This window comes from Physeter macrocephalus, chromosome 10, assembly GCF_002837175.3.
Source record: "Physeter macrocephalus isolate SW-GA chromosome 10, ASM283717v5, whole genome shotgun sequence".
Taxonomy (NCBI): Eukaryota; Metazoa; Chordata; class Mammalia; order Artiodactyla; family Physeteridae; genus Physeter; species Physeter macrocephalus.
The window spans coordinates 24,860,245-24,876,124 of NC_041223.1; the positions used below are offsets into that span (position 1 = coordinate 24,860,245).

The following is a 15,880-nucleotide window of genomic DNA, read 5'->3' on the forward strand; positions in this document are numbered from 1 at the left end:
AGAAATTGATATTAAAAATAGAAGTTTTCCACACTGAAAATTTAGATTAAAAAAAATGAACTGTATTTTTAAAAAAAACATTTTTTTCCCTGCAATTATTAAAGGGAAGTTGAAATAATAACATGACTTCAAACCATTCTTGCAGACCTGGTATTTCCACTTGTTCTACCGTTTGATCTCCAGTGCAGTAAGGAAGCACTTCACAGATGTACTCTTTTCTCCAACAATCTTATTTCCTAGCACTTCCTTCTAATGGATTTCCGCACAACAAATTTATCAAGACATTTTAACACAGGCTGCCTTTCATGTGGTGAGAAGGAGAGACCCTTAAGGAAAGGAGAACAATCAGGAAGCAAATAGATTTATGCTGGAAGCAAGCAAAAGGCAAAGGACAGGAAGAAATTCAGGAGACCTGGATCTGGAGGAGCCCATCAACAGCCAACCACAGAGGACATAGCTCAATGAGCATGGAGGCCGACGACAGCCACAACCATAGCAACATGGCTTGTCCTTCCCACTGCCAGGCTTCCTTAAACTCATTATGGCATTTCATCTTCACGATAACCTAGGAATAGATACTATCATTATATCTATGTCGTACGTCAGGAAACTGAGGCCTAGATATATTGCCTGCTTGCTTGTGCTCAAACGGCCAATAAGTAGAAAGGAGAGACTTAAAACCTAGTCTGAACATTATTTGTATGCTCGGTTGATAACCTTAATACAACAGAAAATTCATCAGTCCCTCAGGTTCATTGATGAACTTAAGGAGGCCATAATTCCTTTGAAACGTACAGGAAATATTATGTGTAGTTTTGTTTTTCAGGAGAAAGTGTCTGCAGGCTTTATCAGATTCTCAAACAGGTTCTGTGGTGCCAAATGGGGTCTGTGCTATACAGAGAGTGTTTGGAGGCTAGCTTCTCCCTAGCTGTAGGGTTTTGCACTGGCAGTGCATAACCTCTGAATCTTCATTTCAGATTTCTAAGGTCTCTTCCATCTTTAAAATGTTCTGTTATCTTAAATGTCCTAGAGAATAGTCAAGAAGTATGACAAACTTTCCTTCCATCTTTCACGACTCCCTCCCCACCCTACATGCACCCCCCCAGCTTTACACTCCTACCCGCTTCTAGATCACCTGTTTTTGTCACTCCCACTATTGGACAAAATATATCCAACTGCCCCAAGCATTCTTCATAGCCTTTGCAAATACTGGTTATACGATGCATGGAGTATGAGTCAGGCTAGGGGAAAGGGGGCCTCTTTTTAAGTTTATATGTGACTGTGAGAGCATTCAAGCATGTGCTGGCATGCTGGCCCTGTGTTTAAAAAAACAAAAAACAAAAAAAAAAAAACTGTTAGCGATAATGTTTTTCTGTTCAAAAGGGGTTTAGGGCCATCAGAACCCTGAGAGTGGCTTGTGTAATGGGGAAGGGCGCACATGCTCGGGGAGATAGGGGGGCCCTGTAACCCACAACCATTTCTCCACCTTAAATTTCTGCTACAGAAATGTTCTCCAGCCCCATCCCCTCTGAAGTCGAAAGCTCCGGTTTAAATTCCTTACTTGGAAGGTCATTTATTCCCTCATAGCCAAAAAGCCTGTTTGCTTTTGTCTTCCCACTTGCTTTCAAATGAAAATATCAGACCACAGACCATCTTGCTTCCCCAATTCAAAAATTAATTACATCATGTCCAGGAGTGAAGGTTGTTGAAAGTTATTAATGTAGTAGCTGGGAACACTCTGCATTCCAATAGGTTTTACATTCATGCACAGATGCTTGTTCTCAGCCTGACCTTATCAGTAGTTCTGGACGGTGGGGGGCAAAAACCATGGTCACATATCATCCACTTTAGTCCCTCACTGTGCTCATTCAAAAGCCCATTGTCAGGTACATTTTTATGATCGTAAAGGGTATTTATTTCCCAGTGTTTGTCGACATCCCCTAGAAGCTTTCAGAAGAAGACTTCTTAATCTGCCAATTCCTACCATTTCTGTCTATCAACCGTTATTTCTACTGCCTTGTGTTTCTAATAGACCTTGAAATTAGCACTGTGTTTCTGTTTGTCATGTGCGGCATATTCGCCGGCAATAGCACGCCAAGTACATCAGCTGGACGACAGACTGCAAGTCATACGTGGCCCAGGTACATACCCCTGTCATCTGGGCAGGGCTCCAGCCCCGGGCCTGGGAATCACGTGTGTCAGCAAGCTGTTGCTCTGGAAAGAAGAAATAAAGGCCCAATTGTTTGGGGCAAGGCTTTGCAGATATGGGGGCAACAGTGAGAGCCTGAAGCACTTTTAGGTAATTTTTTAGAAATAGAGATTTTTTTTTTACCAAATTAAGTTACCAGTCTAGATGCATAATCCCTCCATATCTAGGGTGAGGCAGGAAATGACCAAACATAAACCCATAATTACCCAAGATTCTCTGTGTTCCTACTTAGAGCCCATCCAGACATGGGGACAAGCTTGCGGGCTAAGGCTTTGGGGAAAGGGTGATAGATTGATCCTCCAGCAGAAAATAAGGACAAAAGTATCAGAGCACAGTGTAACAACTGAAAATTTTAACACTTGGTCTTTCACCAAAGATGGTCCAAGAAGCACTGCTTTGGGTGCTTCAGGAACGTGTATCTCACAGGCATGGAGGAGACCAGGACAGGATATTATAAAGTATCACCAAAAGTCATCACAGTTAGAAGAACTCAACTGTTGCAATGATGGGGCAGGGGCTGAGTTTGGGGGCAGATGGACCTGGTTTGAGTTTGGGATCTGTCCTTTGGCGTTGACTTCCAGCAAAGGTTTTTACAGTCCACTTGTAAGTGTTATTATCACTGCCTGACACACTCGCCCATGTCTGTTTGCTTCATGGCACATTTCTCTGTAAACATGCAATCAGTCTGCTTCACTGGATTCCAAGCTTGATGGGGGCAGGCACTGTGCCTTTTTTTTTTTTTTTTTTTTTTTGCACCATTGTATCCTTAGCACCTGGCATCGTCAGTATTTTTAAAATAGTGTTAAATAATCAGATGTTCTCTAAATGTCTCTTCTTTTCTGTAAAATGGAAATAAGAATGGAAACTGCTTTTAAGTGTTGCAGGAATTAAATGATATAGCACATGTAAAGTCCTCAGAATAATGCCCAGAACATAGAAAACACTCAATAAGCATTATTGACATTAATATATAGACCACTAGTTCACAGTCTAGGGGTCTGTCCTCAATTATGTGAATCAACTGAATTTCTGTGCAAATTGTGTATGTACATCTTTCTGAGGAGAGGATTCTTGATATTCAGACTCTCAAATGGGGACTATTACTCCATCCTCCAGAAGAAACTTAGAACAATTGCCGTAGAGACTGATAGCAAATATTAGACTGTACAGAATGACCCAGCAGCCTGCTTTACCCAAGGGTCTAGGGACTACAAATTCTAATCTTCACCCAGTCTTGATTTGCTTTAATGCCTAAATCACAGAGCAAGGAACTAAGAACCAGGATACATGGAGTCCCATCCAAGTTCTTTTACTTTGCTAGCGTTATGATCTTGGTTGATTGACCCACCCTCTTATTTTATACACATTTTCTGCCCTAGATCAGGCAGAGATAATGCAAGGAAGAAAAACGAACACAGAAGCAAAAATCCAAAAGACATAAAAATATAGAAGTACATGAAGAATATAGGGTCTGCTATTCAGAAGATCTCTTGCTCAGAGCATTCTGTTTCCTCATCTGTAAAATAAGTGAGTTAAATTAGATGACATTTAAGATTTCTCCTCTAACTGCTCTCCATAATCCAAAGATTTGAAATATAATCTCTGTTCTTGGGATTTGTTTTCCGTTTGAGTTTTCACTGTATGAATTTACACCCTTGCCCACATCAAGGACACTATTTTTGTTGACCCATTTTCAAAACTGGGGTAGGGGGTGGGAAAGTAAAAGGCATGTTCTGCTCTTTGCTGATTCTCATTTTGTATATTTAACACTGTGGTGGGTACCTAAAAGAACCCAAGAGTTAGTGAAGCCGAAAGTACCAAAATTCTAGCTTAAAATATTTTCCCCATAGGGCGTAGCAGACCACTAATGAGAGAAGATGCATCTAACTCCTACTGGAGCTGTAAATGTTTTGCCCTTCTCACTCATCCCCTATGAATCTAAGAGTTTTGCACACCGAGGTGTCAATGTCTTTTATTGGAGTGAAGATCCATCTCAGGAAATATGAGTTTCTGAGGAGTAGAAGGAAAAAGAACCAAGTGGAGGATGTTAACTTTCAATGATAGGACACTTGGAAAAGTTCCACACAGGAGAGGTCAAAGGTTCTGAACACCGAGAAAGAGACAGAGACAGAGACAGAGAGATGGTGACAGAGACCAAGAGAAAGAGAGAGAATAGGGCCCTGCAAGACCATTGGAAGGTAAAGGATCTAAAAAGGGAAATAGAACCATGGCTCTGTCCAGTGGACTGGGTTTCTGGAAAATCACCTCTGTAGATCAGCACTGGAGAGCCCACCTAGGCCAGTCTTGAAGAACTGAAAACATAAGCTCATTCTGGCCACCTGCGGCTTTCCAGATAGCATCCAGACTAGTAAATCTCATCACATCCAGATCACTCTCTGGAGTTCTGTTGATTTTCTGTTCATCTAGCTCCTTCTTCAAAGCTTATTATTTGAAGGCACATGGATAAATTTAATATCATCTCAGGTAAAGGCACACCCAAGCTTCTCAAACATGAAGACAATTTTCTGCATTCTGCTCTAATTCAATTCCTGTACCATTTCTTTGCTGATGGCTCAACTCCATAGTAAAGAAGATTCTATTCTGAAACATAGTTGAGCCTGGAGTGCAATGAAATCACTTTGCCTGTAACTCACAGAGTCTCACTGACCTAATTTCTATAAATAGATGATAAATTCGTCAAGGAAAAACACAGGATCACAATCTAAAAGCAAACTCAGGAAATTATTCATTTCAGACTTTTGCCTCAGGTCAAATTAAAATTTCAATCATCCTTAAAACCCATGTCTGCCTGTATTTTTTAATAGAGATTCTGATTAAATAAGCTTTCTTGATAACTTCTAATATGTGATCAATTTTTCTGTCCTAAGAGTTCTTTTTTATGAATGTAGTAGAAGAGACGAGAACTGTATAAATCTTCTACACTGTGGCAAATGTCATTTTACAAATGACAACACTGAGGACTAGAAAAAATAAATGACTTTCCTGGGGTGACGTATATTCATTCATTCAGCCATTTATTTATTCATTCAACATTCACTCAAAAAATATTTATCAAATGCCTACTCCATCTAGTCACAGTTCCAGATACAGGGATACAGCAGATTATTAGTTTACTGGGGCTGCCATAACAAAATACCGTGAACCACGTGGCTTAAATGGCAGAAATGTATTGTCTCACAGTTTTGGAGGCCAGTAGTCCAAGATCAATATGTCAGCAGTGTTGTCTCCTTCTCAGAGCTTTGAGGGAGAAATTGTTTATGCCTCTCTCCTAACTTCTGGTGGTTTAAATGTCTGACATTCCTTGTTTTGTAGAAGCATCACCCAGATTCTCTGCCTTCATCTTCACATGGCATTCTCCCTGTGTGCATGTCCCTGTCCAAATTTCCCCTTTTATAAGGACACCAATCATATTGAATTAGGGCCCACCCTACTTCAGTATGACCTCACATTAATTAATTACATCTGCAACAACCCTATTTTCAAATAAGATCACATTCTGAGGTACTGGGGTGTAGATCTCAACATATAAGTTTTGAAGAACAAAATTCAATTCATAAAAAGCAAAAACAAGGGCTTCCCTGGTGGCGCAGTGGTTGAGAACCTGTCTGCTAATGCAGGGGACACGGGTTCGAGCCCTGGTCTGGGAAGATCCCACATGCCACGGAGCAACTAGGCCCCTGAGCCACAACTACTGAGCCTGCGCGTCTGGAGCCTGTGCTCCGCAACAAGAGAGGCCAAGATAGTGAGAGGCCCGTGCACCGCGATGAAGAGTGGCCCCCGCTTGCCACAACTAGAGAAAGCCCTCGCACAGAAACGAAGACCCAACACAGCCCTAAATAAATAAATAAATAAATAATTTTTTTTTTTTTAAAGCAAAAACAAAAAATCCCTGCTACCAAGGAACTAACATTCAAATGACAGGAGATATTGTTTGTGTGTGTGTGTGTGTGTGTGTGTGTGTGTGTGTGTGTGTGACAGAGCGAGAAAGAGAGAGATAGTTGGGGGAAGGGAGAGAAAATATCATTTATCACTGAGGTATTTTTATGTTTTATAACAAAAGCCTCTACATAAAATAACGTGGTATTGGCATAAAAACAGACACATAGATCAATGGAACAGAATAAAGAGCCCAGAAATAAACCCACACATATATGGTCAATTAGTTTACAACAAAAGAGCCAAGAATATACAATGGGGAAAGGACAGTCTCCTCAATAAACGGTGCTGGAAAAATTGGACAGCCACATGCAAAAGAATGAAATTTTACCACTGTCTTACACCAATCACAAAAGTTAACTTGAAATGGTTTAAAGACTTAAATGCAAGACCTGAAACCATAAAATTCTTAGATGAAAACATAGGCAAAAAGCTCCTTGACATAGGTTGTAGCAATGATTTTTGAATCTGACACTAAAAGCAAAAGCAACGAAAGCAAAAATTAAAAAGTGGGACTATGTCAAACTAAAAGCTTCTGCACGGCTAAGGAAACCATCAACAGAATGAAAAAGCAACCTAAGGAATGGAAGAAAATATTTACAAATCATATATCTGATAAGGGGTTAATATGCAAAATATGTAAAGAACACTCAATAGCAAAAATAACAAAACAATCCAAGTAAAAAATATGCAGAAGACCTGAACAGACATTTTTCCAAGGAAGTCACACAGATGGCCAACAGGTACATGAAAAGATGCTCTACGTCTTTAATCACCAGGGAAATGCAAATCAAAACCACAATGAGAGCGGGACTTTCCTGGTGGCACAGTGGTTAAGAATCCGCCTGCCAATGCAGGGGACACGGGTTCAATCCCTGGTCCGGGAAGATCCCACATGCCGCAGAGCAACTAAGCTCCGTGCACCACAACTGCTGAGCCTGCGCTCTGGAGCCCGTGAGCCACAACTACTGAAGCCCGCGCACCCTAGAGCCCATGCTCTGCAGCAAGAGAAGTCACTGCAATGAGAAGACCGCGCACCACAATGAAGAGTAGCTCCAGCTCGCCACAACTAGAGAAAGCCTGCGCGCAGCAACGAAGACCCAACGCAGCCAAAAATAAATAACTAAAATAAAATAAATAAATTCATATTTTTAAAAAACCCACAATGAGTTATCACCTCACACCTGTTAAAATGGCTATTATCAAAAATACTAGAAATAAAAAGTGTTGATGGGGATGTAGAGAAAAGGGAACATTTGTACACTGCTGGTGGTAATGTAAATTGGTGCAGCCACTATGGAAAACATTATGGACAGTCCTCAAAAAGTTAAAAATAGAACTACCATATGATCCAGCAATTCTACTTCTGGGTATTTATTTGAAGAAAATAAAAACACTAACTTGAAAAGATATGTCCACCCCCGTGTTCACTGCAGTATCATTTACAATAGCCAAGATATGGAAACAACCTAAGTGTCCATCAGTGGATGAATGAATAAAGAAACTGTGGTATATTTAGCCAATGGAATATTATTCAGTCATAAAAAAAGAATGGCCTCTTGCCATTTGTGACAACATGGATGGACTTCAACAGCATTATGCTAAGTGAAATAAGCCATACAGAGAAAGACAAACACTATATGATCTCTCTCATACATGAAATCTAAAACACCAAACAAACAACAAAATACAAGCTCATAGACAGAGAGAACAGGCAGATTGGTAGCTGCCATGGTAAAGAGTGAGGAATGGGAGAAATGAACGAATTGTCTTTGGCTCTCTTTTTTGTTTAAATAAGTTAAAATTTTAAAACTCACAACGCTCATTTCCTCAGGAACTGCTCCATTGTTAGAATTATTTTTTATGTTGAGCCAAAATCTGACTGTCTGATATTTAAACCTTTGTGCTTTTTGTCTTGTTATACACCAACACCTGTTGGACCTAGACCAACCAACACAGAACAAATCTTAATTTTTCCTCTTCCACGTGATAATTTTAAAAATTTGAAACCAATTAGAGTTTTTATGCATTTCCTCATTCCCTTCCACTCTCAAATGTAGCCCACGGTCTCTTCAGTATTTACCTGCCTTTAGGTGCACTCTACTTAGTCTGAGATTTTAATAAATACTAGGCCCAGAATATATGGGTCCATGTATGTTTTGAAAAGTTACAAGTTCAGTGGAAATATTGATTATTGTGATGTAGACATTATGTTTCCATTAATCCAGGCTAAAATTAAATTAGTATTATTAGTAATCAGAGTGAAATGTTGGCTTACATTATACATTCAACAAAAACATACTTTTTCCTTCAGTGTTAGACTTCACATTCATCACCTTCATATTTCATCTTAATAATTTTGATCTGGCATTTGCATGTCTTGATATTATTTCTAATCATGACTCCATATCTGTTGCAATGTGACAGAAAACAGAAGTCCCCAGATTATTCACCATGACTCTGATTGAGTCATTTGATTTCCCTGAACCTCATTTCTGCTCATTGTAAAAAAAAAAAAAAAAAAAAAGCGGGGGGTGGGGTTGGGCAAGAGGGAGAGTTTGGGAGCTAGTGATAAGTCTTCTTTACAGAGTTGTGAGAGAGAATCAAATGTGACAAGCTAAGTGAAAGTATTTTGTAAAATGAGACACACCATGCAAATGTTAGCTTATAGCAGTGATAAGATTGGCTTCTCGTCTTGGTTTTGTCCACTGCAGAAGGGATAAGTATGTTTTCTATGTCTTTATAGATTCAAATGTTGAGCAGACTAAGACCAAACTACTAATCAACATCCCTTAGATTTGTTTTCAACCTGTTGTGAATCTATGTAAAGATATTGTGACCCAACCTGTAGATCCTTAGTTCACCTTCGCCTCAAAGATCTTATGAGCCCTGCTGTGTGTCAACACGAAATGGTGCTGTAGTGACTTACCACCAATGGCTTTGAGTCAGACAAATCTGGCTTTGACTCCAGCTCAGTCACTCACTAGCAATGTGACTTTAATTACTTGCTCTCACTGAACCTCTGTCTTATCTGAAACAAGGGAGATAGAAACATACCTAGGCACTGGGACCATTGTGGGACTAAATGAAATAAGGCAAACAGGGTCTGGCATATAGTTAGTGTTCAAGAAGTGGTTGCTATTTTTATGATATTATTGTGAAAATTAAATTTTCCTAGTCAATCCTCTGATCTAACAGTAGCTCTGTTACAAAAGCAAGAAAATGAATTAAGCAAGCATAACATGGCATTCCTTACAAACCTATGTTCACTCCTAGTAACCACTACATTCTTTCGTTAACACACACAGCCATTAGCTTGAAAGTCCATTCTTGACTTTTTCTGGGATCGCCTCTGAGAATAGTTGACCTATTTATGGATTGTGGAATCTCTCCCTCTTTTTGAAAGATGGACTGAGATTTCCCTTGTTTATTCATCTTTTGGTCTCTGCAATACCTCAGTAATTTACTAAGATTAATGCTCAGCTCAATTCACTCATTCAAAAAAATATTTTGAGCATCTGCTATTTGCATCGCACCCCAGTTTTCTCAGTAGGCTGGCGTAACTCGCATCCAGTGCTGACAACCAAAATTTATTTAAAGTGACCAGGCTTTGCCTAACTGTCTACTTATTTACACAGAGTTGCAGTCAACTCCCTCTTTGCATTGTTTGTGAGTGTGCGCAAGTCATTTAACACTGAGTCACAATTTCCTCCTCAGTAAAGCAGGATAATAATAACTACTGTGACTACCTCCCAGGGTGAAAATACAATGGGACAAGGTGTAAAAAAAAAAAAATTTAAATAAATTCCAAGAAAACAAGGAATTCAAAAAAATAATTCAAGGTATTATTTGTTCTTATTCTTCCAGCCTGGAGACCACTTTCCTTGCAGCAGAATTTGAAAGCAAAATATAAATTGAATAGTTTTGTTATCTGTTATCATTACACCATCTGCCCCAGGCAGCTTGGTGATCACTTCCTTGTTTTTCTAGTTTCAAACACAGATGAAATTGTCCTTTTGTGGTCTTTAACATTTTTTTCAACAAGCCCAAACTTTATTATTTATTTGTTATTTATACTTCTATGGTATTCTATATTAAGATACAAATACAATCAGATCTCCCCTACCCCCTCAAAAAATAACAGAAAAAAATGAAAAGACCAAGAATGAAAAGGAAGACATAGATGGTAAGAAGACCTCGACTATTTATCATCTGTGCAACGGAACATGTACTTAGCTTTACTTTTTGGAAACGGAGCTAAAAAGTAGGACGAACGGGTGGCATAGGAGAAGTTATACTGCATTGTCTGGTTAATAACAGGAAGCATAACAAGAGAACCACTTCTGTCGTCCCTCTAAACTCTAAGAGGGATCACAAAGTTTTACATGAAGAACACAAAACAACCTAATGGAAAGTGTCTTCAACAGCAATTTTACAAAGGAGGAAATATATCCTCCAAAGGGTCACTTTTATATACAGTCCTTAATGAAAGATGGAGTAGTGTCCAACTGTTATTCTGTGAGGGTCTTCTAAAAAAGAAAAGGTGACATTGTACATGTATGAATGTTCCTATAACCGGCTTGATGCAAGGGTGAACTTTTTAAAATCAAGAGTCATGAATTACGATTGTGCCCACTAAGGTATCTCCCTCATGTGTGTCCCAGTCAGACCTGGACACGTGGCTAGGCTCTGATATACTGAGGTGGGGGCTAGGCTGGAGGCCGAGAACATAGCTTTTCAGTCTTATTGGTGGAATGGAACACTCCATGATTTAGAAAACCGGTATGCAGGAGGCAGTGATCTATTCCAAAAATCAAGGTCTTCTAACCTAAAGGGAGGGCCCTCCCATCACCTTAAGGGGGGTAGGCGGTCAAGCCAAAATTTCTCTCAGAAAATAGTTCAGAATACAGTGAAAACTCTGAAGAAGGATTTCAAACCCCATGTTCTACGTCACAGAGCAGGATTCGGCAAACCATGGCTCATGGGCCAAGTCCCCTGCCACCTGCTTTTGTTAAAAAAAGCTTTAATGGAACACAGCTACACTCATTAACTTACGAGTTGTCTATGGCTGATTTTGCACTGCAATTGCAGAGTTGGACAGTCACAGCAGAAAACATAAGGCCCACAAAGCCTAAAATATTTACCATCTAGCCCTTTGCAGAAAAAATTTACCGATCCCTGCCAGAGAGCAGAGAGAGAGAATTCAGGATTAAAAGGGGCATGAGGGCCATAGTTACTTACCCATCATCAATTTTCACTATAAAATACCCTAATATAACCCTTATAAACTCTTTTATTTGAAGCATCGCAACACCATGAAGGGCTTCCCCCGCCCACCCTGTGAATTAGCTGTACAATTCACTCCCCCAAAGCTAGCTCAATTCATCTTTAATAGTGATTTCAGTGAAGTAAAAACAGAGACGTGCTCCAACTGCCCTTCTCCTTTCAATTTGAATCTTAATAATTTAATGACACTCTTCTATAAGCTGGATGCATTTCCCCCATTCTAGAGAATAGAAAAATAGACATTCTCTTATAAGCAGACAGTAAGTTCATTACCATGACGAGAGAGTGCTACAGATCAAGCTTGCCCTGATTAGTACCAAAAAGAAGGGTTACAGATGAACGGTTCTAAAACCAAAGTCATCCTTTTTGGTAGATGTCCGCTTTTGCTTACCTGATTTATAGTTAATCATCCTGTACAGTTAGTGAGTCAACAGTTCTGCAAATATAAATTTTATAGCTAGTTTATATTACGCAGGACATCAGGAAGTTATGTTCCTCAAAGACACAAATTTCACTGATGCTTTACTGATTTTTTTTTTTTTTTTTTAAATCCAGGCTAAAATGATGTTATGCTCAGTGTCAAGATCTTTAGGGCCTTGATCACCCACAGCCAGGGCCCTGGGCAGACTGAAATCACATCCTAAAGAGAATGTTTCTGGGGACCTTGCTTTAGAGCCCTTTTTTATATTAACAGCAAGAAAGCTTAGAGACACACTCGTGGCCACCCCTGATGAGAGAAAATCCTCACTGAACACGGTGAGTCTAACTCATTCCTGGTTTCACTTATTTTTCTGAGTTTCATTTTCCTGTTGTCCTACTTTCCTCACCACTTGTTTTTCACTTATTTTATCTTGTGTGGTATTAATAGGTAATCCACCTTAAATCCTCTCTGGAACAAGGCAGGGTGTAAATAAACAAGTAAAAATGAGCTGGCCTGTTGAATAGAGTTATTTACTATTGTCCATCTGAATCCTGAAGAAAAGATCTGCCAAAACTAACTTTTTTGTTTTGGCCGGGTAGCTGCTGAGGTTTTCTTTCAAGTAGAAATTGCTCAGCAGGCTCAGGGGCTTTCCGTTGCTCCTGTCGGCACGTGATATTAGGACTGTGCCTCCTGAAACAGGAGGATGCTCACCTTGCCATCTGCTGCGGCAGGAAGGTGGGCAACCCAGTGCCACTGCATCTGCAACAGAGAAAGAGTGAATGGAAAGAGTACTACCAACGTCGTCTCTTCAGTCGCTCTTGAGGAAAGAATTGGTCTTGGTAATTAGCATTGGACTAGTGTTCCACAAGTTGCAAAGAAAATTACAGGTATGTTACTGTACTCAGTCCTCACAATAATGTGATTAATGTGGTTTATTACACTTTGTTTTCAGTTGAGGGCACTGAGACTTTGAGAAGACAAGTAAGTGGGTAGAGGAACCAAGGTTCCCACCTAGTACATGACGCCACATCTTATACTCTTTATATCTCTGTGCTCTCCCTATCCTTTCAATATATTCCTAATCATTTATCCAGGCATTATAAAGTCTGGAAGGCTGCTATGTGATACGTCAGAGTAAAAAGCTTTAGAGTTAGCCTGAGGTTAAATATCATATATATTTTTTTCATTTTGTAGAAGTTACTTTAGGTCACTGTATTAGGTTTCTAAGGTCGTTATAACAAATTACCACAAATTGGGTGGCTTAGACCATCAGAGATTTGTTCCCTCACAGTTCCAGAGGCCAGAATCCAAAACCAAGTGTCTGCAGGCTCTGAAGGGTCTAGGAAGAATCCATTCTTTGCTTCTTCCAGCTCCTAATGGCTCTTTGGCTCTGGGCATCCCTTGGCTTGTGGACACATCACTCCTATCTCTCCTTCCACGATCTCGTTGCTTCCTCATCTTCTCTGTGTGTCCATCTTATAAAGATATGTGTGATTGAATTTAGGATCCATTTAGGATAAGCTCCTCCTCTTGAGATCCTTAACTTAATCACATTTTACCAGATAAGGTAATAGTCACATGTTCTTGGAATTAGGATGTGGGCATGCATATCTTTTGGGGGGCCACCATGCAGCCTATTAAAGTCACTGCGCCTCATGCCCCCTTCCATAAAAATTAGAAAAAGAGCACTTGTCTGAAGGGAGAAGATTAAATAAGATAATGTAAATAAAAGTGTCCAATAGAAAACAAGTGCTCAATAAAAGGGTTTCACCCCCTTTTCTCATCAAGAGAGCTGTTAATATAATCGCCTTACTTTTTAGATGATTTCCCTCATTTGTCCCATTGGAATAATCCCCAGCTGTACACTCAGATTCCCTCACTCTTTAGTTTTCTTTTTGATTCTTTTTCCTAGTAAGCTGTATTCCTTTTCAGGACAAAGAGCAGTACACTTTTTGAATTCTATTTTATCATGAACTAGGACGGTGCTTCTCAGAGCATCTGTAAGTGAGGGATCAGTTGTGGTTTTTTTAACTGTATAAATTATTTATTAACAGACTACTCCCACAAATCTATTTCTTCTTGGACACAGCCACGGTGCAGCCACGGCGGCCTGTGGTCTTGGTGTGCTGGCCTCGGACACGAAATCCCCAGAAGTGGTGCAGCCTCTGTGGGTCTGAATCTTCTTCAGTCGCTCCAGGTCTTCACGGAGCTTGCTGTCCAGACCGTTGGCCAGGACCTATTTTCTATCGTTCACGTCCTTCTGTCGGGGATCTTGCACTGGTGTGGATTCTACATCACGGTGATCACACGCTCTCCCTCATCCTAAGTGAGCTCTCCTGCCCTCTTGCTGAGGTCCGTCTGCTTTCCTCAACACCACACAAGCCCATCTTGGCCCCACACCCTTAACTGCCGTGATGGCAAAGGCAATCTTCCGCCGCCCGTCGATGTGGGCGTTGAGTACTTGCATAACTAGAGACGTGGTGCGTGGGCCTCCAGTGGAAGAGAGCAAGGGATCAGTTTTAATTTTGAACAATAAAAATGTTGTGGCGATGGAAATTACTGTAAAAATTTCCAAAACTTACTTGAAGCTGGTTGCAGACCAACAACAGTGTGTGGTACTACTGTGTCTAGGAACCTCATTTTGAGGAACACTGGGCAAGGAGACATATGTGACTTGCGCAGTAGTCCGAACTCCAAGATTCCGGTTACTCCCTCACTGTTATTAATCCCCCTCAGAATTTCCATATTGACGTTTACCTCTCTTGTATTCTCCCTCTTTTTTAGAGATTAAAAATGGCAACGTTAAAAGTTAAACACTCATCAAATACTTTGATTTTATCGAAGTTAATTTTCCAAAAGATAGTCTCCCGTTAACTGCAAAGGGTTACTTCATACCAAGATTTAACACCAAAAACATAATATCCAGATTTTTCCTCTTCCTAAGTGGTCTGAGGTATATTCTCATGGCAGTATAATTGGCTTATTTCTCTTGTGCCTTTTTGCTTTACCTTTGCTTCCACGTGGAAGTATCCTTAGTTATACATAGCACTATTCTATTTTTCTTCTGCTAGATAAGTTTTTTAATAAAGTATGTCTTTCTCTTGATATTTTTAGCCTGAGTTTTATCCCATCAAATCTTAATGCCCTCAATAACATTATATTCATTTTGTGCTTTGAAACTTCGAGTTATTTTGTCACCTCCTATTCTGTGTTGACGTAGATAGTTCCCTAAGGTCGTAAGTATTATTCTTAGTGAACTTCTCTGTTATTTGTTGAATGAATGAAAGAATGATAATTACTAAGAACCACCTCCACTATACAGAGTCTTTCTCTGCCATGCCCACTGTCCTTACTACCTACTTGGTAGTCGGTCCTGATTTTTCTCCCTCCCCTTCATCCATTTATCCTTGTTAAATACGTTCTCTACTTCGATCCAGTGCCCTTTTCCATTTTCAGTAGTACATCTTCCTGACGTTCCTGTCATGATCCAGAAGACAAATTCTTTCCTTCGGATGCCTTCTATGTCACCAATTATTACCCTCCTTTCTCTTTCAGAGTCATGTCCACAAACTGGAAGAAGAGGAAAAAAAAAAATCCCACTCAACCCCTAAATGGTTTCACTTCCTTACCTGGTCCTGGAGGTTCACTGAAGATTCCTTATGATTGTAACATTTTTTCCTACAGGAGCCATCGGAGCAGTGGGGATTGGTGAGTTTGGTGATCTTGGCAGGCTCTCTGTCATATCTCGCTCCGAGAAGTTACAGCACATGCACCCATGAATATGCCAGGTTTATACAGGGCAACTTCCTCCCAACCAGCAGAGTTCACTGTCAAATCGTTACGACATGTTATGTTTTTCTTCGATTGAGATAACGTAGTTCCATCATTTCTTGAAGGCTTAGGAATCTCTTAGAATTTCTTAGAGGCTGGGATAAAGCATCTCTGCAGTCTAATTCCTTCTTGCTTATCCTCAGCTGTGTCACAGTCCTCCAAGCTACTCCCAGTGA

General features: G+C 40.0%; 1 pseudogene; it reads right to left on the reverse strand.

The window, feature by feature from the left end:
* Positions 1-13,942: 13,942 nt before the first annotated feature.
* LOC102980372 (40S ribosomal protein S18-like) lies at positions 13,943-14,340 on the reverse strand (annotated as a pseudogene).
* Between the last annotated feature and the right edge of the window lie 1,540 nt (positions 14,341-15,880).